The 26236-nt window shown below is 39.1% G+C and overlaps 1 protein-coding gene across 20 annotated transcripts in view; it reads right to left on the bottom strand.

Moving 5' to 3' along the window:
- The window catches only part of NRXN3 (neurexin 3), a 1012014-nt gene that overhangs the window by 511103 nt on the left and 474675 nt on the right, over positions 1–26236 (bottom strand). The window lies entirely within an intron of this gene.

Below are 26236 nucleotides of genomic sequence, written 5' to 3' on the forward strand. Positions count from 1 at the left end.
AAAAAAAAAAAAAAAAAAAAAAAAAAAAAAAAAAAAAAAAAAGAAAGCAAAGAACCTACCAATACATTCTTAACACCATATTAAGTTTTATGTCCAGTAAATTTTACCTGCAGAAAATAAAACAATTTGTCTATTTTCTGTGTTTTCATAATGCATTTTTATGCCCCTAGATGTCTGCCTGTTTAGACTCTAGGGGCTGTAAAAAGTATTCTGTACACCATTACCTGAATAAACACCCTATAAATTACAACTGATATTTATCAGCCTCATGGCAATTTCAACATAATAGAAATAGTATGACTGTATTTAGATAGATAAGATATGGGTAAAAGATTAGCATACAGAGATGTCTAAAAAATCCATGTCTGCTATTCTAGACAAAATACATTCACACATTACTTTAATTAACTTTTCCTAGATTTGGAATCCCACCAGGATACAAAGCTAGCAGGATCATTAAATGCAATCATATTTTCACCCAGCCTGATATTTCACTAGAACCATTCAAATCAATTTACCCAACAGAGACATTTGTCCCTGGCCTGTCACTATGGCCTGTACTGAGCCCTCCTGCACTTCTTTATCTTCTGGCAGGGCCATCATAAGCAAGCGACACAGATGGTGATGTATGGGAACTCAAATAACTTATAAATCCTCCATCCCTTCATCAGCCATCAGCCTGAGTGAATTTACTCCAGTCAGTATTGGCAAAGACTCCCTTGCTGCTCTCAGGAGCAAGTCAGCTCTAAGACGACACGTTCTTCAAGGTAAAGCTCTTCGTTGCTTCTGGGAAAAGAAGGCACTACAATGGGAAGGAATGACCAAAGACTACATCTCTGAAAGGCAGTGATGTGCCTAAGTATCAGCAAGTCTCTTCCATGTATTCAGATGCTTCTCAAGTGTCTAGAAATCCAAACTAAGGATTTCTCTCATAAAAAATTAAGAGTACAGTTATTCCACTGACCAAACTTTAAGCCACTACCATTTTAAAACACCAAGAATAAAAAGGAAAAAAATCAAACCAAAACCCCAAAAAGCCACTACCCAAAAACAAATCCACACCTGTTTCTAGAGTAAACAGTCACCTGCAGTTCAGGATAACAAGGAAAAAGACTGAGTTAATACAAAAACTCAGTGGAGCAGTGAAAGATGTGCAGTGCATCTCTCTCCTTTTTCAGAGAGGCTGCCTGGGGTTTCTTGCAAGGTCTTTTTGAACACCACTAAGGAATGTCACAGGTATCCATTTCACATAGCCAAAAGGATAGTAATTGAAGAGTTGAACAGCCATTTAGATGGCTAATCCAAAAATCCTTGACTGGCACAGTGCATAGCTGGCCAGCTGGTTAAGACTAGTAGAGACATTTTTGCATAAAGCATTTGACATGCTAACATTTGACATTTTAGATACATATTAACTCTCATCCTCCCTACTATAGCTGAAAGGATCACCACTGCACTGGTTTATTTGATTAGCAGATATCACAACTGCAAAACTCCACTGCTTCTCTCTTCCTTTTCAGTGAGCAGTGGTGTGGACACCAGAACTACAGCACCATTCTCCATTCCAGGGGCCAGATCTAAGAGGAAGCTTTGTCATGGCAGGTCAGTCTCTTGCTGTAAATGGCTACATGCCTACAACTACCGTATGTTCTGCATTTCTCTCTGTAGACAGGCTGAAGCTATAGCCCTAGCCCACTCCCTGGCACAGCATATATGCTGTTCAGCTGATAACTAGTTTGACTGTAGGTGAACATAGATTTCATATTCCAAGCATCCTGTTATCCACTTTATTTGCATTTGCTAAATCACAAATTATCCAAAAGCTCCTTGATAAGCTAGCATAAAAGAAATGTTCAAATGCTTTACCACAAAAATACAGGGTTTTGTTCAATAGCACATTACAAGCATTCATTTATGGCAATATGGTGCAATGATGTGTAGTGTCAAGTTCAGTGCAAAGAGGTGCATTGTCTCTGAAGCTTCTACCAGAGTAAGCAAGACATCAGGTAAACCTGGTGCATCACAGACCCAGGATCAATGATTAGATGAACTATGGATCTATTCTGAAATATCTCGTACAAGTTTTCTTATGCTGGCACGATGAAGAGAGCAGAGATATGGGTGCTTTCCAGCCACCAGCATTGTCTTTATTTCAGGCACACAAGACTTTGGAGCAGTGATGATACGGGGACTGGCTCAGTTCTGAAACACAGCCAATCTGCTCCAGCCCAGACACCCAGGCTATAAACTTTACACAGGATTTTCCAGTCATCAGCCTCACAAAAACAGCTTTCCAGACATTTTCCACATGCAATTGTAGTTCAAAGCACAAAACATCAATACAACATAGCTCTCTTTATTCAGCTAAAGGCAAAGCCTTAGGCATTTAAAGCCTAATTTCAGTTTGTGAAAAAGTTTAGGTCAATATTTATGACCTAAGTCTCTTTCCTCTAAAAAGTTCAACTATAGGGCTTTCAAATAGACATCATTCAGCCCACGGTGCTCTGCCATCCGCCTCCCTCTTCTGCAGCTGTTCTCAGATGTGCATGTGCAGGTACACGTATACACTTATCTTAGTCATTTCATACCATCATAAAAGCAGCAGTTTCTTCTTTCCCATGCACACATCTCATTATCCATCCTTAGTACACATCTTGAGTAATGCAATTTAGTTCAATGTCACCAAGAGAAAGACATTCCTCTGGGACTATCATTACCATAAACCACAATCTGCTGCCAATTTATATGTCCTTATCCACCCCTTGTTTTAACTTTTTTATAAAGCATTACCAAGTGTTCTGCACCCTTGGTGTTGTCACTTATCTTTACATCTCCAGAATTCTTTCCCTCTTCCCCCTAAAATCACACTTTACATTTTGCCTCCCCATACATCTCTGTATCTTTCAACCCCAGCATCACAGCACAGTTCTGTTGCCCTGTCAGTGCCCATCTATTCATCCTGGCTTGACTGCCACTGGACAAACCTGCTTCCCTGGTCTGTTACAAGTAAATCGACCTCTCCAGTCCACATGAAGTTCTGGCCAGTAACCTCAGAGGGCCCTTCTGCTACTGTCAGGTGAAGCAGGACAACCAAAAATGGTCACCAGTGAACGTAGCTGTCCCATATGAATAAGCCATCTCAAAGCATGATCCTACAGAAGTTCAACAGTTGAAAAGAGTTGAAGTTCTTCAGGAGATTTTAACATCTCTACAGCAGAGACTGCTTTTACTACTTGCCTGTATAGTCCTCTGGTATGAGTATAATAAGGTGTCATAATAGATTATGGAAAGAAGATAGAGTCTTCAAGGGAAGATCTCTGGAAATTACCAATATTTCTATTTTGCTAAAAAACAAACAAACAAAAACAAAAACAAAAACAAAAAAAAAAAAAGAAAAAGAAAAACTATTAGAAGGAACTACAGAGATTTTTAGCAGTAGGTTTAATAAACAGGTTCAAATCAAATGTACTCAATTCAGGACATGGTCTCTGAGCTGCTAGTTAAGTATCTGGACAATGGCTATTACTAATATAAGACTGCATCATATGTCTATTAGGGTTAAAAATCTTATTTTTCATGAGAACTTCATAAAAATATTTGGAAAATAAGAGTAGCAGACGCTTGTAGGAGGAGAAATTTCTGGATTTAAAACCAGAAATACACGGAACTTCAAAATTTTAAAGAGAGGACTTTTATCTACATAGTAATTGAAGCTTGTCAGAAAGGCTAGGAGAACAATTTAATGGAATGCAAGGTGGCTTTTGCCTCATGCATACAAAGAGAAAAACGTTTTTAGCTTATGAGAAACAGCTACTTATCTCCATTTCTGTAAACTAATATATGTATTTGCTATAATTATGTTACTTCTTGAGTTTTAATAAGGTCTCTGCTTCACTAAGATTCCTATCCCAAACTAATTTCATGAAGATATTGCCAAAAAATCAGACAACCTCTGAAAAGAGGTGCTCCAAGCAAATTACATTCCTTCCAGGATGTTGTAAATGAACCCAAGTTGTCCAGGTGGTGCTGCTCACAGTACTGAATCATTCACAGGTGAGCCAGCACTCCATTGCTGTATCAGTTTTTTGAGTGTTCTTACATTTGTATACATTTCTGTTTTACACTGTTCACATCAGTTCATTGAACTTTAGGGTGGAAAGCCTTTAAAACATCTTAATAATACAACAGCATGTCTCCCAAACCCTTGCAGAACTTCTGGCAACAAAAAGGAGGGCACATCCAATTCCAGCATGACCAAATACATTTTGCCTCCCTGAATTCTTCTGCTTTTAGTATTGTGTGAAATTTTCCTTCATCTGTTTCTTTAAATGGTCTGAGTGGCAGTGGTATATGCTATTGATAACCTGTCATAGTCTATCCCAAAGGTGTGGACAATTATCCTGGTATGTAGCTGGTCCAAAAAGGACTTTGGAATTAAAAGTGCTACAGGAACAGAAGTACCAGTGATCATGTGTTACTGACAGATTCATGGAGTCTTTCCAACACTTTACTCCTTTTACTTTATGTCTCTGAAAATTACTACGTTGGCTCCATTTTTGCTAAGTTTTAGTGTTCATGTTTTGCAGATGCAAATGATAATGGGAGCTCCAGAAGGAGGAAGAGTCGTGCCCTAGAGTGCACGCAATGACCCCTTAGTTAGGCAATGGGACTTGGGAATCTCATCCCTTTAGCATGGAAATCTTCACAATGAGAAAGACACCACACAGAACAACAGCCTGATGTGCCTGAGCAGAACCCAGCTGCTTATTACTAGCTCCCCTTGCACAGAAAGGCCAAAAATGTCACATGTTTCCAATATTAAGATTTAAATACTCCAAGAACAACAAAATAACACAAAAGAGATTGCTAAGGGGGAAAAGCCAATGCTATAACTGTAGTTGAAACGAGTACCAAGAGATACTATGACAAAGGCATTAAAAAAATAAATCACTGTGACTTGTTTTGCTCACCGGTGACATTCATCTGTGTTTAGCTCTTAATTCAAATTGGGCTGAAAAACAAGACTCATCAGTTTTGAATCCCGGATCTCATGTAACAGTAAGGGGAAAGTCATAGAGTTATTAACAGCCAAGCAGTAAAGAAAAAGGAACTCCATAAAGGTGGCACATTGCAGGCAATAAGAGACCATTTTGCTGCTTTGGGATTTCAGCAATGCTGTGGGAAAGCTTATATATTAAAAAACCCCCATGATTACTGACTTTTGCTAAGACTTATTCTTAGGTCTTTTTCTTGTATACTTGTACTTATTTATCACAGTCTATAAAAACCAATCATGAAGTGCAAAAATATTAGAATTATTTTATAAAGGGTTATACATCTATACAGTCTAATTCTGCAAACAACTTCTCAATATCTCAAAAGCATTTTATATAAGAAATGGCATCCTGTTCTTTAGATTGAGGTCACACTGCCTTTTTTGGCATTGGACAACACCATAAAGGCCTTCGTATTCTATAGGATTCACACTCTTTTTCCTGTTCTATGAGCTTGGTTATTCAGCATTTTCCCTACTAGACAGGAACATTTCTACACTCCAAAAATTATATACTTATCACTTGATGTAAGCCCCATTTGGGTAGACTGGAGAGAAATAATCAAAGAAATCAAGAAGTATGCCCCCTCAATTAGGGCCCTTCAACAGTCCAATTTTCCTTCAACAGTCCAGTGCTTCCCAACACTTCTTGCTTTCCTTGTTCAGGACTTTACAGCCTTGGGAACCATTTACACTCATGCCATATGTTGCTTACTTTTATATGTCACCCCGAAATGCTACCCATTTATACCAGTAAGCAGTAGATTAGCTAGTAGACAATTCCTAATCAGTCTTCCTTTTCATTAGCATCCACATTATCTGCTCAACACGAGAGACTTCCCTTCTTTTAAATGAAATAGCTGACAAGTGACTTTACTCTGTTTCTCTGAAATGGTATAGGGCCAAAATCGGCTTGTCTTCTGGATTGTTATCCTTTGACTCTCCCCAGTCCCTTAAAAAAAAAAATAAAAAATCATCTTGTCTTGCAGTTCAGAAGAACTGGTTAATGCTGCAGACCTGTATCCATGGAATAAATCCAGCATTAGAGCAAACTTCTGAGGTACCTTCCATATGTCAGATTTCTTCTTTGCATGCCCTTTCAGAGAAGAGACAGGAGCCCCTAACATGCTGAATCTGTTCTGTCTTGGCTTGCTACCAAATTTTCCAAGAGAAGTGATAATCACTTGATCCATTGTAGAGAAGTGCAGAAAAAAGGGTTCTCAAGAAAAGAGAAGTATCTGAGTTTCCTACAGAAAAAATAAAAAAACAACCCTGGATTTCACCAGGATGCCAAAAGAGCACACACTTTGGGACCACCTCTACCGTAGAGTCCCTCCAACCCCTTGAGCTGTTGCAGGTTTTTACTCTTCCTTTTACTTTTCTTTGCCCTTTTTCTTCAAGACATGCCCTCAGCTTCCAAAAGAGAGAGACTGAATAATCTTTTAGTAGCTGACAAAAACAAGATCTTCCCACAGGCAATCATTCAACCAGACTATCATTTATTCTCTATCTTTTTTATACAGTTTCAAAACCCTGAATGGCCTGGCAGCCCTTTATGCTCTTGCTTACCACACATCTGAGAGACATGTAACTGCTATTAGCTCCATTGTGCTAATATGGGCTACAAAAAACAGTGCAAAGGTGGGTTTAATCAACTAAATGAATACATCATCCTATTTACAAAGGTGTTTATAAGTTTAGTTCATAAGCAATAGACAGTAACAAGCTTAAAAGATATTTATTTTAGAATGAGATGACTCAGGCCTTGGAGATTCTGTTGTTCTTCTCTGATAATAATGGGAGTTTGACTAGTTCAAATATGCCTATGTGTCAGGTATCTACATAATCCCCATAAGAGCAAGTCTACAGTGCAACTGAATCTGCCAAATTTCACCAAAGTTTGCTTACCAAGAAGCAACTCTGCCGGACCAACCAGGCACCACAAAGCACCTCTAAAAAGGATAGCAGCAGCACTCTGCAGCTGCTCATGGAAATGCTGGGAGAAAAGGATGTATTCCAAGGCTTACAAACAAGCCTGAATTTGGTCTTCTGCCAGCGCTGTACAGCCCTTACCATAACTATTTACCCCTATTTCCCAAGCATCAAAGAAGGCAAAACTTGCCAGAAAAACCAGTAGCATAATTTGGATAAGAGTTATGCTTCCACAAAATAATCAGGAAAAAAAAAATACAAAAACTTTTTCAAAAAGTCATGATTGTGCTTTCTGAACATGGATAAATGCCAATGCATGTACAATACTGGTCAAGAAAAAATAACTAAAACAGATGCACAGAAAGTCTACCAGAGGACAGACAAGCCAATCTGATAAAAAGAATATTAAAAGAGCTTGACTTGTTCAGATCACCTAAATAAATGTTGAGAGGAGATACATTTACTGTGCACAAATACCCAGAGGTAGAAATAGCTGAGGAATGGAAATGACTATTTAACTAAAGGACAATACTGGTACAAGAACAGATGGTTATAAACTGCCAAAGAATAAATTTAGACTGTAAATTAGACAAAGGTTTCTAATCAGCAGAGCAATGGATCTTTTAAAAAGCCTTTACAGGGACCAGGGGCAAAAAACTGCTCTAATTGAGGGATAAAGGTTCACGTATTTCTGAAAGATATTATGAAATACTGTACCCTACCAAAGCACAGCACTAGAGGCAAAGACTCCTGAGGTCCCGTGCAACCTTCTGCTTCTCTGCATGTCATAGGAAAATCTGTTCGTTGCAGCTCCAACATATCAAAGCACAGTTATGAAATACCTTGACCTCTCAACTACAAGTACATGGAGAACCATTCTGGATGGACTCTGCTGAAGGGTGAAACAAGATAGCTACTAAGGGAGGGACTCTGGAGCAGCCAAACCTGGGAATAAGGCCTCAGCTGAATTTTTACATTATCTTACTATGAAAGCCAAAGGCAGGGGGCACGTGCAGACAGAACACATCTTCTCTTTTAGAACTCATAAAACAAAACTCTTGAAAAATCCCAGGGGCTTCGGGGTTCAGAAAAACTTCTCAACACATTCCTGCATTCCAGATAATCCTTCTCATGAACACCAGTCATTAAAAGATGCACGTCTGTATTCTAACAATACAATATCGTTATTAAAAGACCAATTATATTCTCCCTCCATTATTTTTTTCACAAAATACAAGAACAGAGCTCAAGATTAACAGCATCACTAGAAGTATTATTATTGCACATTGTCTTTGTTTTTTATGAGTAGGACACAGTCAAGTCTTTTCCAGGCCCATAGATGGTTGTAAATGTTTGATCTTTCTGATATGTGTATGTGACCGAAGTATTACAGCACAGCAGGAAAGTAATTTTCATGGACTCTGAGAAGTACTGCAGAATTACATGGCTTGACCTGTTTGCTTCATTCCTTAGTTATGGTTGCATGATGTTTACTGTCTGGGGACATGCCACATACAACATTTAATCATTATTTTAGCATCAAAAAGCCCAAATAAAACAACTCCCTCCAAAAAACAAACAAACAAACAAACAAACAAACAAAAACAAAACAAAAACAAACAAACAAACAAAACCCAAAAAACAAACCAGTGGGAATTTGCAACAAAGATTTTATCTCATCTAGCAACTCCCTCTTGACAGCCATTCCTATAGTCCATATTATCAGGGCAGTTGAAGATACTCCAAACACTTCTAGCAAAAGTGTCTGGAAAGCAGGTGTTCTCGGGGATACTCAGTCAACAATAGGCCAAGGAAAAGTCATCTGGACAAGAGCATTCCTGAGAAAGTGAGGAAATACATAAGGTACTTTTGTAGAACATAAACTTCCCTGCTTCTTCAGAAAATCTTCAGCTAACTGATGTAAGACAGAGTATGTGGTTTCCAGTTGCAAGCTCTGTCCCACTGGGCAAATTACAAGACCTCCTAAATTTATACAAATAATTCTAACCTGACTTACTGTTTCATGCATAGTACATGCAGAGGCCATATTCATTACTATTACACACCTCCTTCCACAGACTAAGACCGCATTTACTGTGACCAAATCCTCTGGTGATGGGTGGGGTTCTCAGTTGGACACCTGATTAAATGGTGCCTCCCAGAATTCTTGGATAACAGGAATTAAATTTTAATGCCCTTAATCTAGTTGACACTTTTTCATAAGCTCTTCCTCCCCTCCTTCTCCTGTGTTATAAATGACCAATTACCTAATCTGAGGTAATGCAGGCTTTGGTCAAGGCTAATGATGATGCGGTGGGTGAGATCCTGCTTGCAGCAGAGTCCCATTAGGAAAGGTTAATCACCTCCAAGCTTACAATCCCACATTTTAGCTCCAAAAAGTAAGGAGGCAGAGAAAGAGGCATCCATCACATTAACCAAATAATACAGCAGATGCCTGGCACTTGATCAGCAGTAGGGTGCTCTCCTGACAGGAGGAGGAAGACTGTGAAATTAAGACCAACAGTGGCTCTCCAAGGTTGCTCAGGAACAGAAATCCCCACATAAGAAGTAGGGAAGGGAAGCAGCCCCAGCTAACACTTTGGATTTGTGCTTCAGAAGAGAGTCTGCATCAGCCCTGAGAACTAAGTGCATTGCATTGTGTGTGATGTTACCCTTTCAAGGAAGCAAAAATCTTGTCTCAATGTAGTGTACCTAACCAGCTGAAAGAAAACCAGAGAGGAATAGTTTCAACCTATGCAGAATGAAACAAACCTCCAGCTACTTCATGTTATTGCACACTTCCAAAACTTCAGGAGCAGCTTAGGCAATGGTGTAGTGGTGTCTTTTCTCTACATTCAGACACTATCCAATCATTGTCCAATATCCATCAGTAAAAAACATTTATCTCCAGTGAAGTTAGAATGCACGTGCGACATAGAGCCAAAGAGATTCTTTGCTGCATCAACAAGGCCTAACCCTGAGTGGCTACACCTGCTTCTAGAGATACCTAGAACTAACCTTCATGACAGGAAGCTATTTCATTTCTAAGTCCTTACTCAAGGAAAAAATAATTTCCTTTGTGAACTCATGAAAGGGATTGATGGTGGGAGAAGCAGAGACATTCCTAGAATTTTTGCCTTCTGATAGACTACACACTGATACTATAAAAACAGATAAAAACTTTTGGTATAAGCTTTTAGTGGGGTTGTTTTGTTTTTTTTTTTCTTTTGGGGGTGCATGTGGGTGTTTGGTTCGGCTTTTTTTTTTAACTGCTGAGTTCTTTGAGGGGTTTCTTCTAGAATTGCCTTATTCATTACTATTGTCCACGACCATTAAATTTCCTTCATTTAAACAGTGAAAATCTTTCCTTCTCATCCAGAGATGCTCCCAGAAGAGTGAGAAATACTTCAGCTGTGAGACATAGGCATTGCCCCTTTACTTCTTTTTGTCCTAACATATATATATATTCATGTCTCCAAGTCACCTTCCTTGTTGGATCTTCTCAGCTGTTAAGGTCCTTCAGCATTCTTGCCCAGATGATAAAAACGTTTGCCTGTTGATCATGAAATATCTTACAAAGTCTATTTATGCAATCATGAATAGATCCCATGATACCAAAAAAAAAGCTGAAATAGCTTCCCCTGAAATTGGTAACATGTATGTTAGCAGATAGAAAACAGGTTTTTTTCAGCTGTGTTTAGTCATGATCAAATTTAGCCTTTTCACAGTTCTGAAGCAAGCTGACACTAGTGAGTGTTCCATTTAGTTTGCAAAGTAGAAGGATGTTTCCATGCAGTCTGAACTTAATCTTACTTAAACAATTTAGTGCTTTCTTTACCAGGCTTCTCTCTAGTGCTAATCAGTAAATATGAAAGTTTTAGGTTAAATTCTTCTGAAGCAGAAAGGCAGACAAAAGTAGCAAAAGAATCCTCAACTTGGAATCTGAACAGTGAAGCAAACACTTCAGAAGGTAACCCTCCACAGCTACCTTATGAAGAAAATGCCTGCTTGAACTGCCAGCAACTTTATAGCTAAGTGATGTATTGTGAAAAAATATGAAAGAAATCCATACGGACAGCTAAAGCAGCAGGCAGAGATTTAAAATTTGATCTGAGTGATCTCTTTGCAAATCTGTAGAGTGTGTGTAAGATCAACATTAGGCACAAGAGAATAAGAAATCTAATTCAGGAATATGAAATTGTTTTTTGAAAGAGTTTTGGAAAAAGCTTAGAAACTAGTCTTTCAGAAGCTCCTGTCCAAAAATTGTTTTGAAATTCTTTTCTAAGCACTTAACCCTTTATTTTACCAGAATAAACTTTATTTTTTCTTCTTCTTTTTCTTAAAGGCTGTCTTAAGATTATTAATGAGTCTGTCTTTAGATGAACTGGCCAACACCGAGAATGCTTGTTTTAAGAACCAGTGATAAACTTGCACTTTATGCCCATCTAACTTCACATACATACTTTCAGGTTCTCAAGCTGTGTCTACAAAAAATACTTATCAGGCTACGTGCAGGAGACTCAAAAGGGCCTAAGATTATACCTACTTATGATACAAACCAGGGTAGTTCAGCTGAGCTCATGAACAGATGAATGGATATAGCAAAGATACTAACACATGGATTGCAGCTGTCCAGGGGAAGGCCTTCACAACATCCCATGGATACTAACAAGGAAAAATCTTGGTCAGAATTTGCTCTCTACAAATTGCAGGGACAGGGTTCTATATCTTCCATGAAGACAGGAAACAGTTTGGTGAAGACCAGCACTATCATCATACTAAGAGACAAAACTTAGATTTCATCAGAGAGTCCAGCAGAACTCTGCCATGGGAAATTTCCTGGATCAAAAGGAAGCAGACAGATTTCCTGCCCAGGCCAGAAGGTTCAAGGTATAGGAGGACTGTGAGCCTTGGTATGCCCTGCTTCTTCAGGCAGATAGTCACTTGCCTTAAGAAGTTTTTTTCTTTGGTGTGTGAAACAGAAGGTGGATTCATCAGAGTTGTTCAGAAGTCTCCTTGGATATTACGGCAGCCTGTCACTGTGCTTGCTAGTTTATATTGTCCTGGTGAGTGACTGAAATATTAGGATTTATGGTATCAAGGATTTTCCTATTGCAGTTAGGAAGAGATGCTTCCACTGTCAGGTTTATAAGTTCTTCAGGTGTTTGAGAGCATCTGAGCTCAAGCTTTGTTTTCTGAGAGGACTAGCACTACCAGAACATCAAGTCAAAACCTGCAATGGGCAAATGCTAGAGATCACGAACAGTGGTTCAGTAAAAATTTCCTGGTGGATTTCCAATAAAAAGAAACTCCAGTTTTCAGAATTTATTGGACAGCATTTACTTACCTAAACAACACAAAAAACTTCTTTCAGATTTTGACTCTTCTTCTGTGATGAAAAGCCCTATTGAGAGCCAAAAACAGGAGAATTGTTCTGATGTTGAAGCTTTTCCTCAAGAACTTTTTGAGATTTCCTTGCAGTTCTTGAAAACAGCCCCCAAAATAATCTATGAACTTGTCAAAGTGGAACGGCTGTTATTTTCTCAGAGCCTGAGCCAGATTTGAAACAGAGAAAGATAAGTAATTAATCCCAAACTAGCTCATCCTCCCCACCAACTTCCTAACTGCCTTTTGAAGAAGCAGCTCCCCTTGACAGAAGTAGTCTCACTACCTGCTGTAGTTAGCAGTTCCCAAAATGAAAAGACAGTAGCAACAAATGTCAAAAGAAGATTAGAGTCATTAAACAAAATAAATAAACAAACAAACAAAAACCATAAGCAAACAAGGACTAAGGGAAACTTTGCTCCATGGTTAACAGTTTAAAAACTCTGTCCCCAGAGAATTCAAGCCCTTCTGCTCTGATCTGTCTTCCTGCTGTTTTAGTGTAAGCTCTGTCGACTCACAGCTGCTGCTCTGTGCAGGCCTTGGGCTGCCTACAGAAACAAACACATGGAAAAAATGGAGAACCCTTTTCCTCCACTCAAACATTAAACCCTAAGTCAGAGAGAAGACAATAACACAGAAGCAAGTCAGAAGTCTGCATTAAACCAGTGATGACAAGGTGAGCCAGGGCAAAAGCTGTACTTATCAATCTAACAATAGTAGAATCAGCTATTTTCCATACAGAACAGACCTTGCTTTGTGCTAGTCTACTTCACCCATGTCCCTGCTTTCACATTCAAAATGCCTTCAAGTTCCTGGTGCATTGTGACCCAGTCTGGTCTCCAATGCTCAGTATAATCTATATGTAGTAAAAATGAGTCAGTTAACTGGAACAGCAAGAAGAGCTCACTTACTTGCTAACATGCATACTTTTGTGGAGGGCAAAGGAAATGTCACATTGTACGCAGAAAACACCCTCACAGTGTTATTCATAAAGTTTTGGTCATACTTTTCAACCCCCTATGCCTCGAAGCCATAACTATTATATGAAGATAATACATCCCTAGATAAAGAGGACTTACAGACAAAAACCTATCAGTGCAGCCTGGCTTTTATTGTTTGGTAAACTTTCATGGCAGCAGGGGGAGGACACTGACTGAGAAGTGATGAGAACCACCACCTCTGAGGTTAAAAATCCCTCTGGTGTATATCTGATCATACTCAGAAGCATTTCTGAAGTTGTATCTTGGTATTAAAATTTGAGTAAGAAATTAGAGATGAGCTTCAAGCATTGGAACAATTACTAGCAACTTCAAAAACCTTGCTTGAGGTATCCAGATAGGAAGTTTCTCTTTGCCCTGGAGAAGATGCATGACATGGCATTCACACGCCACAGCTCACGAGGATTAATGGCTGTTGGCAAAAGCTGCTGCTCATCCAGAATGTGTCCTGAGCTAAGTGAGTAAGAAACAATCCTTATACAATGATGTCAGCAATGTAGTTAGATGCTAAAGTTCCAAAGATGATTGAAATGTAACGCCCATGAAAATTGTAAGCAGTCCTTTAGTACTGCTGAAACGTATTTGGGTATTTGAAATAGAAAACTGTTACTGACTTGCCCTGGAGTTGCAGTTGTTCCACATTAATCTGGACCAGTTATAAGGAGTTAAAAAGTGGCAAGGGTCTCAGCCTCATTTAGGCATGTAAGGATTTTGTACCTCTTCTCTATTAATCACCTACACACCACTTACGGGGATTTGAGACCAGAAATTATAAATCAAGAATCCACTCTCAGGCAGCAGAAAACCAGGACAGTGCAAGTTTGAGCTTTTGAAAAATGCTAAGAACAAAAGCGAGAGGACAAGTGAGGTCAGACTGTTCTTTATGGAAGCACGAGGAAATGAGAGGCAGAGCTGTGAAGACGCTGAGCACACACCTACAACACACAAAGATATGAGTGATAAACAAGAAGCTAAAATGGCAGACTCCAAGGACATGCCATGGATGAAGACAACTGTTTCTGTAAATAAAGAATCTGTTCTGAAGAACAAATGGAAGCTCTTTATCCATGACTTCAAAAATAACTAATGAGTCACTTCTATTACTTTCCACACTGACAGGAAACTCACTTTAGTGACCCAGGCTAATACCCCAGCCAGTTTGTGAAAAGTGACTTTCCTTCTTTTTTTTTCCTAGAAGTCTCTTTCCACCTTGTGGCAGAAGCTTGGTGGACTTCAGCCTTTCCAAAGACCAGCTGCCCGTCTTTCCTCCTCGCAAGGACAGTATCCCCAGTATTTCTTTACTCCAAATCTAATTGAAAGCAGAAGAAATAAAACACACAATAGCTCCTAAAACCACAGCTTCCACAAATAGGAAAAGATATGACAGGAGAATGAGAAGACCAGAACTGCTAGTTCTTTTAAATTACAAGGTCAGATAATTTACGTTTCCAGGGCTGAAGCCCTGGAACATTTAGCACAAGACTCAAATGAATAAATAAATGTAGAACTAGGCAGACCCCTACCACATGCAGACATCTTTCTAACTCAGCAGGCTATTAACATGGAACAATCACAGACAAGGTAACACAGTCTCAGCTCTTCTGTCTGCCATTTAGTATGGCTGCTCTGAAACTCTGGCATCTTGAAGTAGCTTCCAGATGGTGACCTAAACCCTCTTAAATCATGACAAAGCCTCAGGACTCAGTAAATATTAAGGAAGATGTAAACTGCAGAGGACTATACAAAACCTTAGTTGATTTTGGAAAACCTCTTTGAGATTAATTTGGAGAGGAGAAAAGATAGAAATTATTTCTAACTTCATTTCAGGTTTTCATAGTCTAAATACCCACCAAGGGCCTGGGAAAAGTCAAGCAAAATGTGTCTGGGGTCTGTGGGAACACAGCACCATCTTGTGGAGTGAATGGAAGAAGTATAAGAAACAAGGAATAAGGATTTCATCACTTCAGACATCTGCAGCTTGGCTTTTTGACAGCCTGCTCTTCTAGAAGGTTAACAAATCTCTCTATCGAATTTGTGCTTTATAAAAAAAGTTCACTGCCAGATCTATAAAGAACAAATGAACAACAAACAACTCCCTATTTTTATCTCTCAAACTCATCACCGTTAACATAAACACTGGGGGCCTCTTCATAAATAGAGTGTGGGCAGACAACCATCTGCACTGAATGTTATTTGCCAGCAGGCCTGGCACAGCTGTGAGCACCCTATTCTCACAAGTGTGAATCTCCTGTGGGCAAAGAAAACAAGTCTCTAAATACTAAACTTGCCAGGACTAACAACCTATTGTTCCACCTCTTTAGTACTGGAAAAGAAAAAAGCCCTTTTCCATTTAGAAAAAGGAGACTCAGAAAAGCAGCTATTCAATCCTTTTAAGTATTTGTTGCCAAATGTGGAGGTATGTTTGCAGAGCATCTGAGAAGGAGAAACTTAAGTTACCCAGCTGGTTCATATCTTACTGGTCATAAATAAGGATGTCCAGGCACCACTGAAAGCATGAAGACTTGATTAGTTTCAATTTCATTGACAGGTAGAAATTCATATCTGCAACAGAAAGCATTAAAATGTCCTGGCTTCTAAAGGAGGTAGGCAAATACAGAGGTCTCTGTGGAGGAGGATATAGTTGCTCTTACTTTCAGCTCCATCTAAAGTACTGTGCTATACCTAGCTCCACTTTAGCAAATATTTCAAAGATTTTTCTTAGTTTATCCTGCTCTCCAGGATGAAAGATTTTTAAAACAGAAAGCACTATAATATATTGTCTATGCATTTTGAATAGCTCCCATAATGAGTTTAGCACAGGTCTCTCAAGTGTGATATTTGGGCTAAGTATGTTCTCTGGTGTGCCTAAATTAAGTTTAAATGACTTGAACTATCGATATTCCACGCACATGAGCTACCACTAGCAATTCTACAGCCAAGCGGGGATCTCTCTGAGGATACTTCGCTTAAGACAAAGCACAAATTCATGTTTCAAGTGTTCATCAGAAGTATCTCTATTTCAGTCAGGTGAGGTAAGGGATTAAAGCCTCTAACCTCTTCCAGCTGGGACAAGTGCAGAGTAAATCCACCACTGGTAACAAGTGCAAAAACATGGAGAAAAAAAGAAAGAGAAAACAGACTGGTGGTTTGGGGGAGTTTGTTTGTTTGTTTATGGTTGTTTGTTTTTTTTCTGACAGTATACAAATACCTAATTCTTATGATTTGTGCTTAACAACAGGAAGTATAGACAATTCTGTCTAACCTCGGTTCCCAGCATTCAAATAACTATAACGAGATGAATACAGAGGATGTTCTCCATGCTACAGCACTATATGCTTCAGCATTATGTAGCATGTAGGATTAATATGGTGCCCTACCTAGTTTAACATACCATGCAAATGTGCACAACTCAGCAATAGTTCAGACAGGTATTTCAGGTATCTATGCATAGCAACTCATCTACCAGATATATATTCTGCACAGCTGACAGTATGGTTACAAGAGATCAAAATCATGCCCCACTGGGTAACCTTTCATGTTTTCTGAAGTCAAATATGCCATTGACCTCAAGATATATACTGGTATTTCTCTCTCTCACAGACACCTACACTCCCTCAACCAGACTTTCTCCTGTCCCACATCACATAGCTGGAGCGCCTGCGACCATTTGCCAGCAGTCAGGTTCACAGTCACTGCTTCTGAGAACTTCTGCTCATTCACACAGAGCAAGGGCTCGAAAGCCAGGTCTGCTCAGTTCATTCTGCACTGGCAACACAACCAGTCCGGTGTTACAACAGCAAAGCAGAAGAATGAGTCTTTGCTGATGTCAGCAGTAGCGCTGCCTTCTATAACGTGCTTGGATCCATAATCTAAACCCCAGTGCACAGGCACTTCTCATGACAGTCTGCATTTTCAAGTGAAAGACACCTGACTGCTGAAGTCCCTAGTAGTAAAAAGAAATACTGATATTAGCCATCTCTTCTGCATTTTGTGGTCTTCAACTATAAAACTATCTGTGACAGATGAACTCTTTAAAACACAGATGTCTCCAGGGGACCTACAAACTGTATGATGGATGGCTTGTAATATTGCTATCTATCTTCATCATTTGCCTTAGATCAGAGGGTAGAATTGTAACAGACAGAAGGTCATTTAGTGAATCTGAAAAAGAAAAAAAAAAAAGAAAGAAAACAAATATGACAGATAGTTATGGGAAGCCAGCAAACCTGACACCAGCTTTGCTGTGGTCAAGCAATGCAATTAGGTTTCAGATCAGAGACAAGAGGAAGAACAGAGCTCCAACCACAATTCCTTCAAAATAAACATGCCAGAGTCTCTTTGGAAGAAAAATATGCTTATATTTGGCAGTTGTATTACTAAAGCAGAGTCTAGTTAAGACACTCTGGACTAGAGGACAGTTATGTTATCTGAGACAGTTACTCAATAGACGTGAGCACAGCTACTCTTGGGATGAGGCTTAGAGACACCTGAACAAAAGCACACTACAAAGATCAAACTCTGTTTTCCTAGGGATGGCATAATTTTCTACTCTCTTTCCCCATCCTGCCCAAGATTACCCTCTCAAGTACCCTGCTGGCAACCGAAGCATCTGAAAGGCATCTTCCAGGCCAGGGAGGCCACCACAGGCTCATGCTGCTTATCTCCAACACAGAAGTCTGGGAAGAGCCTCAGGAAATCACAACACAGCAGCTGATTCAATAATAAACCTAGGCAGAGGAAGATGAGCTAACTTAGGTCAACACTTTTAAACTAAGATTAATTTTCTTATTTCTTAGGTTTTTAAATGTTCTCTGCTAATATTAAAAATAAATTCAACCTTTTGATGCAGTCAATAAATCCTGAAATTTGTTTTGAAAATAATGAAATCAGCCACATCCTGCTTCCTTATTCCTTCATTTTTTTTTTCTGTTGAGTTATTCTAAGATTTTCACTGAAATAGGAAAAGCTTTGCTTGCCCTAAATGTGAAGTTTTCACTGATTAAACTACCACCCATTAAAAATTTTCACCAGCACTTTATGCACCCAAGAGATTGAAATGACACCCGCAGATTTGAAAGCTTTTTCTTCTGTGGACAGCTGTTAGCTAACTGGGCTTTCAGTTAACATTTACACCCCAATGGAATTCATGTTATGTAATTATACTTGGGATTTTTAATGAAAAGTCTTTTTCCTTCCACCATCAGAGAAATTCTTTTGTGACCCAAAATCTCTAAGGACAGCAAAAGGCAACTGAAGTCCCAGACTCCACTCCTGGTGTTTTCCCGGGCCTTGGATGTCAATACACAACAAAACACCCCCACAAAGATAATGAAATCCAGAATATGCTCCCTTGCACAAAGTTTGTTTCACAGGTACCCAAGCAGCCAGTTGCAATCTGCTCCTCAGGGATCATTATTAAGATAACTTTAGTCAAGGTTTTTCATCTAATCCCCAGTGTTCTACAGCTGAGATTATTATACCAGCTCCTGAGTAACAAGATTGCAACGTAATAAAGGTATATTCCTATATACAGCTAAACTCCAGTGGAGATCAATAGGTAGCCTTCTGTCAATGACAGGAAATAATTAGTACATTAGGTAGCCTGGATAGTGAACAAAGAATCTCTTTCAGGATCTCTGACTCCTCCTGCCTTTGTTTATCTGTTAACAATTTCCATTGCAAAAAACAGTAAGCATAAAAGATCTGTCTCTCTCCCTACTGACCCCAGCCTTGTCCCTTAAGTAGCCCCAGACTTAAAGGTTCAAAAGCCAGCAAGAAGAAAAAGTTTAAAAATTGTAGCACTGCCTGAATCTCTCTGTACATTGGCATTCTCTCAGCTACCCACCCCCTGTAAATATTTTATTACCTAGATTTGTCCACATAATGACTGTAATCTTAAAGGCAGCTTTCAGTCTAAGGTATAAAAACATATATATGCCTCTTAAATACAAAACAATTAGACATACGTGATATGTGGACTCTGAGAATCCCATGCCAGATTTTGATCTGCCAATACGGGCATAAATCTCAAGTTACCTCACTGAAATTAAAATAATTACTTTGTATTTATAAATGCTACCACAAAGACTAGCCCATAAAATACAAAAGTTCAACTTCAGTCTTTGCCTATTTATTCTCACCCATTAATGTAGGCTCCTCTTTGCAAACTGTTTTCTATGTAGACAGCCTGGGAAATAAACAATAATCACCTTGAGGACCCAACATGAATAAGAAGGCAATATGGTGTGTGCTACAGCAGACAGTTCCATGCTGTCTGGGAAAGCACTGAGTGAACCCTACCACATCTCATCAACACCATTACACTCCACTTATGACACATCAAACTTAGAGCAATCACTTAAAAGCACAGATGTCTAACTCAGTTGGGTACTGTGAAGATGGGAGAGTACACAAAACCCAGCTGGGGCAAAAAATGGATTAAAAATTATTGCAAGTCAGAGCTTCCATGCAGGATAGTAGACTCAGTATGGGAATCACTTTTTCATAATCCATTCTGCCAGTTACAACAGACTCACAGAGGATTGGAGGCAATGATCAAAGTCAGCTGTGCTTTCACCTGGACTGGTGGCTGGGGTATCCTGTTGCAGATCAACAGCAACAGCTGAAAGACAAGTTGGGTTTTGCAAGGATCTTTTTTCTCTTCTTTGCAAAAGTACAGGTATTAGCTGCATACCACATGGCACTCAAAACACCTCATGCTGACGAAACCATAGTTATAGTGAGATTATTGGAAGTATTTGGACAATACAATTGAGGATAAAAGTTTCACAGCATTATGTGAAAAAAAAATCCACTTAAAATAAAGGTCCTCAAGCTCAGGATGACTTCTGACCATAAAATCCAACTCTACACACATTTGTCATTATCTTCCAAATTTAGTACTCCATCATCTTCTGTGGAGAAGCTGCTCTAAGAAGAAAAGAATCTTTAAAAAGTAAAATTGACGGCTGAAGATTGTTTCAGTGTTTTCCTGAGTTTTTACATTTACTGCTTCTTAAATATAAACATGTGCAGGATATTACAAGGAAAAATCTAAATTTAAAATTAATCAAATCCTTGTTACACTTGAAAATTTAGAACACTTAATTTATTATCTTACATCTAGTTGAAAGATGTGCTTAGAGATCATCATTGACAAATGGAGCTTGGGGTAACAGAACAAACAGAGACTCCTATTCTGCTGTGCAATATTTCTGCTACTGCCATCAGCTTACATCAATGTCTTATCGGTGCTTACACTCTGGGTGTGCCATTACAGAAGGAACCATTTCAGAGGTCAGCTTTTTCATGGGACAAAATACCTAGGACAGAGTACTACTCACTCAGCTAGTTTTAAGATGAAAAGTTATAATTATTGCCATGACTACCAAAAAGTATCACATTAAGAAAAAAATACTGTCTGAGAGAACAGAGATCACAAGCAACACAATTATGGCAAAAGCCTTCTGTGACATGCTTATGAAAATGGCATAGCTGCTGAGCAGTGTCAGGAAGAGAATTAACTGAACTGCTCAGAGGTTGATAACAGAAGCTGTAATCACTCCCACCTGTAAAAAGTCCCTCTCCTTCCATGCTATTGAAGTCTGTAGCATGGCTGGACCACAGCTTATGTGCTGACAGCAGGCAGGTGTGCACAGATATCAATGACTGATTGCAGCTCTCATTCTAAATGCTCCTTCTGCCAAGCTGTTGAAGGAATCAAAATTAAATTACTCACTAGAGACCTATCTGCATTTTGGGGATCACAAAAGGATAAAGTTGGCTAGCTTTCACAATTAAACACTTAAATGACATTGGCTAGCTTGACATTAAACATTTTTATGTCAGGGCACCTTGAGAAGCTAGAAGGGGCAGATGAAGCAATTCCAGGAAGCACCTGTCACTCAAATTCCCTCTTTCTCACCCAAACAGGGACGCAGAAATTTCTCCCTCTAATGTTGACAGCACTGCCTATTCCAGATGACTCCCAAAGGGAAAAAGGGGCAAACAAGCTCTTGATCTGCAGTCTGATCTGATGTTTTACAGCTGTTACTTAGGGGCAGGAAAATGCCTTTCAGTACACTGAAAAGCAATGAGCATTCTTAAACCACTGAAGTGCTAAGGCAATTATGTAGTGGGCTATTACTAAGCATCAGAAAAGTGCATGGTGCTTTAATAAGAAGTAGCACCAGATCCTTGCCCTAAAGATGCTACAGGTCCTGGAGCTGCAGCACAAATGAAAGTTAACAGTGGTAAGAAGGGTGAAAGCAGGGTTTATAACCCAAATCACAGTGGTACAATTTACATCATGTACTAAAGCACACAGTTGCATTTCCCTTCCTTTTTATCCCAGTTCTCAGAGGATAAGGTCTGTCACAGTCAGCAAACACCAAAGGCTTAGGTTAGGAACTGGAAATGAGCCATCAGCCAGAAAACACTAGTTATAACATGTAAAAGAGCACTAAGTAAGCAAGAGCAAAGCATGAGGAGGGAAGTAAGAAGTAGGCAGAGTGCCTGACCTGCTGTAATGAAGTATGATTCACTCAAGATAAATCGGAGGTGACTCTTGTTTCATGTAGGGCGGATGTCTCTGTAGTATCAAAGGCAAATCCCTAAGCATGCTGATATTTAAACAGCTGACTGGTTTAGCCATGCATGCCTAATGAAGTCTATGCAGATTTATTTTCTACATACTAGCAACCTCTTTCTCTCTGACTCAGTAAGTGAGTAAGCTGGGCACATTAGAAACGAATGGGTGATAATTAAACATGAACAATGAAGAGGGCTCTAAGTAAATCAATCTGAGTATGCTGGCATTGACATTAAAGGAGGTCATGAAGTCTGGACAAAAAATGGCCCAGATGATGAAAAACACAAAATACTAAGGGAGAGGGAATAGGGTCTATCTCCTGACTGGAGGTCTGAATCCTGCCACAGACAGCATGAGCTTAACTCCTCAGTGGCGCAAAGTAAGTTTGGAGTGCAAATGGCTCATGAACACAGCAGAATAAAGCATAAAGTAAAGGTTACTCATTTAGCCATTTCCCCTTCTAGCAGTCTCTTCTAATGACAGTTCTGCCATGCTATTTAAGCAGGCATGAGGGAAACTAGTTCTGCCACTGCCTTTTTGCAACCTAGTTTACAGACAATGCTCCAGAAGCATCAATACACTTAGGTACTCATTCACTTACTTAGTAGGGTGCAAAAAGGAAGGGTATTAATGCAAGAGGGATGGGTCTGTTCAGACATCCTTGGCATCTCACCTAGAACACACATGTGGCAAAGAGGCCAGCTTCAGTCTTCCTCAATTGATCAAAAATACTTTGTGCTTTACTCTAAAGTATTTGGTTTAGACTTTTTTTGCTAATTTTGATATCCTTCCTTTTAAGTCAGGGGGAAAAAAATGTCTTGGCTGGAAAGCATCACTGTGATTACAGAACTGAAGTTATCAAAAGCTCTTCTTGTGATAGTGCTAAATTAATGAATAAACAAGCAAAATCATCATGACTCCCTTTCCCTCCAATCCTTCCCTCCTCCAAATGTGATTCACAGATTAACAGTAAAAACCCAGAGTTTATAAATAAATGAATAAATAACCCCTCCAAAAAGCCAATCAATAGTCAGCAGATGGACTTAACAACTGTTCTAACAAAACAACAACAACAACAAAAAAGCTGTTTGAAATGGTGTTTTATACTCTGCTTGCACTAGTCATTGCTTTTACAGACAAACAGCCTCCGTTAAAACTTACTTGTTTTAGCCTGGCAATTTCCCCTGGAAAGCTTGACCCTCAGGGTTACTCATCTGCATGAGGCACTGAGTAAGAAGCAGTGTTTTCTATGATCTAGTTTGACATACATATACCACTACCATTAGCTAGATTGCCAATGTCTCTTTCTATGCATTCTCTCTGTGCAGAAAAGAAAATGTAATTGTTTGACTAGAGAGAGAAGAACATGAATAAGCTAAAGAATCTGTAAAGCTGTTCATAGGACAACAGCTTAAATACAGGTCATATCTCAGGTAGGTTGGAGTGTCTAACTATTGTGTTTTCATCTTGTATCCAGTTTAAGAACAGTAATAGGATGGAGTTCACCCCAGATGCAAGACACTTCACTAATGTTGTGGGTTAACTTCTAATACTGCTACCTTACATGCTTAAAGTTACATATTTCAACAGTTATTCCTAAATTAACTGCAGTATACTCACTTCCTACATCCTAGAGTAAATTCTGAAAACAGGTTGGAAGCCCACAATTATTGAATGTGATGCTGAACTGATTAAAACATTTCCAAAGACTGAAGAATGAGGAACAACTTCAAAAAACAAAGAACAGATCTTAATGGCAAGGCGAATGGAACCAGCATATCCCCAATGATACCATCAGTTCTATTTCTGCCTTTCTTTACAGATGTTGGTACCAGCCAGCGTACAGGGCAAACCCTTAAATTCACTTGTGTACAATAGACCTTCTCAAATAAATTTTTGAGGACTGGGGGTGCTTGGGAGTTTTTCCTATGTTTGTTTTTTTTTTTAAATATTGGTACAATTTTACAATAAGGAATGAAGCATATTAAAACTGAATTTATGCCCCCATAGCGTCCATTAATTTCTTATTCTGAGGAATCTTGATTTCTACAGTGTAAAGAACAACTAAAACATAGCTACACAACAGCTAAAATCAAAGGCTTTATCATAATTTCCACGAGAAATTTAAGTCCTTGTCTTATTAAACAATACTGATGAATGTATAAATATGCCTATAGGTATACAGCATGCATCTCTGCCACCTGTGCTTCCCCTTCATCTTTCAGAAAGAGCAGTTCCTAGCCCGTTGCACCTGAATTATGAAGATTAACAGTCCAGTCCTGAGACAAAAATTAAAAAGCAAAGACATACTGGTGCTCTAAGATTTCCTGAGTATTGATAGGACTAAATATCTTTGCAAAGTTTACCCTAGCAAATAATTTAAAAAACCCAAACATAAATCACACCTATTAATAATTAATTTGGGATAATCTAAGGAGATCATCAAGAATAATTGAAGAAAACACCTTAGGTCTCATTTATCTGTCTCAGAGGCACTGGAATATTCTGCATCAAACACATGAAAATGCAAATTTTCCAGTGTGGACACTCAAGTTGATTAATAGAAATGGAAAGGCAAAATACATATAGTAAGACATTCTTTTACTACTGTTTCCGTTGTGCAAAACCAGACCTGTTCTATTTACTTCAATACTCCATATTTACATCAGTGGGAGACCACGAGTTGCTCAGAAGGTAGAAATAGCCGTCTACTAAATTAATAGAATTAGACCGTTGGGGAGAAAAAAAATTCTACCAAAGATCTTAATGCATTTCTAAATAAAAGGCTTCAGGTTACACAGAAAGTTTCTCCCCCTGCCATTATTTGCACTAAAATCCAGTTTAAAGAGTATTTACTTCAATTAACATGCCAATCTCTGTACTTCCATTAGACTTGTGTACAATAGCAACCATATCTAAGAGCTAGGAACAGGAATTAAGCCTTATCCCTCTCCACAACTCACATCACTTCCTAACTGTATCAGGGAATCAGGAGTAGAACTCTGTTTTCAGTGTCCTGATACATGACAAAGAAAAAAATAAATAAAACAAAAACAAAACAAAACACAAAAAATGTTATACGCACTTTTTGAAGATCCTGGTTGAAGTCCTGTTGTCTTCTAGGAGGAGTCCACATGACTTACCTTTCCAGATCATTTTGAAACCCACATCCTCCTGTGAGCATTTCTAAATCACCAGCCAGGCCTGCCATTGAGAGACTGGCTACTACAATGCCCACATCACCCCTACTCATATCAAACTCTCCCCTCTCTGCTCTGCATGGTTTCCAGCTGACAACTTTAAAAAGCAGCAAGAAATGCCCAATTACAGACACAGGAACCTTCCTGATACTTCAGAGCCTTCTGTAAGTCATAAGCAACAGCTTAACAAGGGCACTGTGACATTCTGGAGCTGTGAAGCCATACACATTAGAAACAAACCTATATCAATAATATCAGAGATTTCCTGGACATGCTTCTTTCACACAACATGTTTGTGTGCTATGCTTAGCAAGTCTAAACTGAATGACTGAACAAGTAGTTTGAGAATGGGAAAGCGAGTGTCCAATTGACAAAAGCAAACCAAAACAAAACTGCAGAAAATTGGCACTAGATCATGTGACTCCAATATGAAACGTTTTTTTCTGGACCCAATTCCAAAGCATCCCAAAACACCAGGCATGGCATTACAGTCTATAAATCTGCGTCAGCAGTAATTTTTTCATACAGCCACTATCAAAGTATGAATGTTGATAGGCCTTTCCAGTATTTGTTTGGGAGAACTGTGCTGGGAGAAATGGGAGACCAATGCAGGCAACACTACACATGAATAACTCAGAAAAGCAGGCTTTTTAGCCTTCAGAAGAAACAGACTGTCACCATGTGCTAGACAGCTTGTCATATGTGCCATCAATTCAGCCACATCTCAGACTTTTAGAGAAAGGGTTGCAAATATAACAGTGCTGTGACACCAATATTGAGTGAACTTTGCTGGTACCACCAATAAATTTTACCACCAATACCCTTAATGAAAAGCAGTAGCTTCTGAGTTGCAGGTGGTCAGAGTGGACTGTAAGAATCTTCTCTGGTTTTAAAATTTACACACACAATGAACCAAATTATTGAAGCCTACTGTTGTGCTTACTACAGCATTCATAATGTGCTTCTTTGTTCCCTGCCTTGGAGCAGTGAGGGAGAAGGGGACTGTCACCCTAAATAACAGTAGGCAGACAGTAGAGCTGAACTGATCTGCTCCCTCCAGGCAGGAGTAAAGGCCAAA

The sequence above is a fragment of the Corapipo altera genome, unplaced genomic scaffold, assembly GCF_003945725.1.
Source record: "Corapipo altera isolate COAL_440 unplaced genomic scaffold, ASM394572v1 23, whole genome shotgun sequence".
NCBI classification, from domain to species: Eukaryota; Metazoa; Chordata; class Aves; order Passeriformes; family Pipridae; genus Corapipo; species Corapipo altera.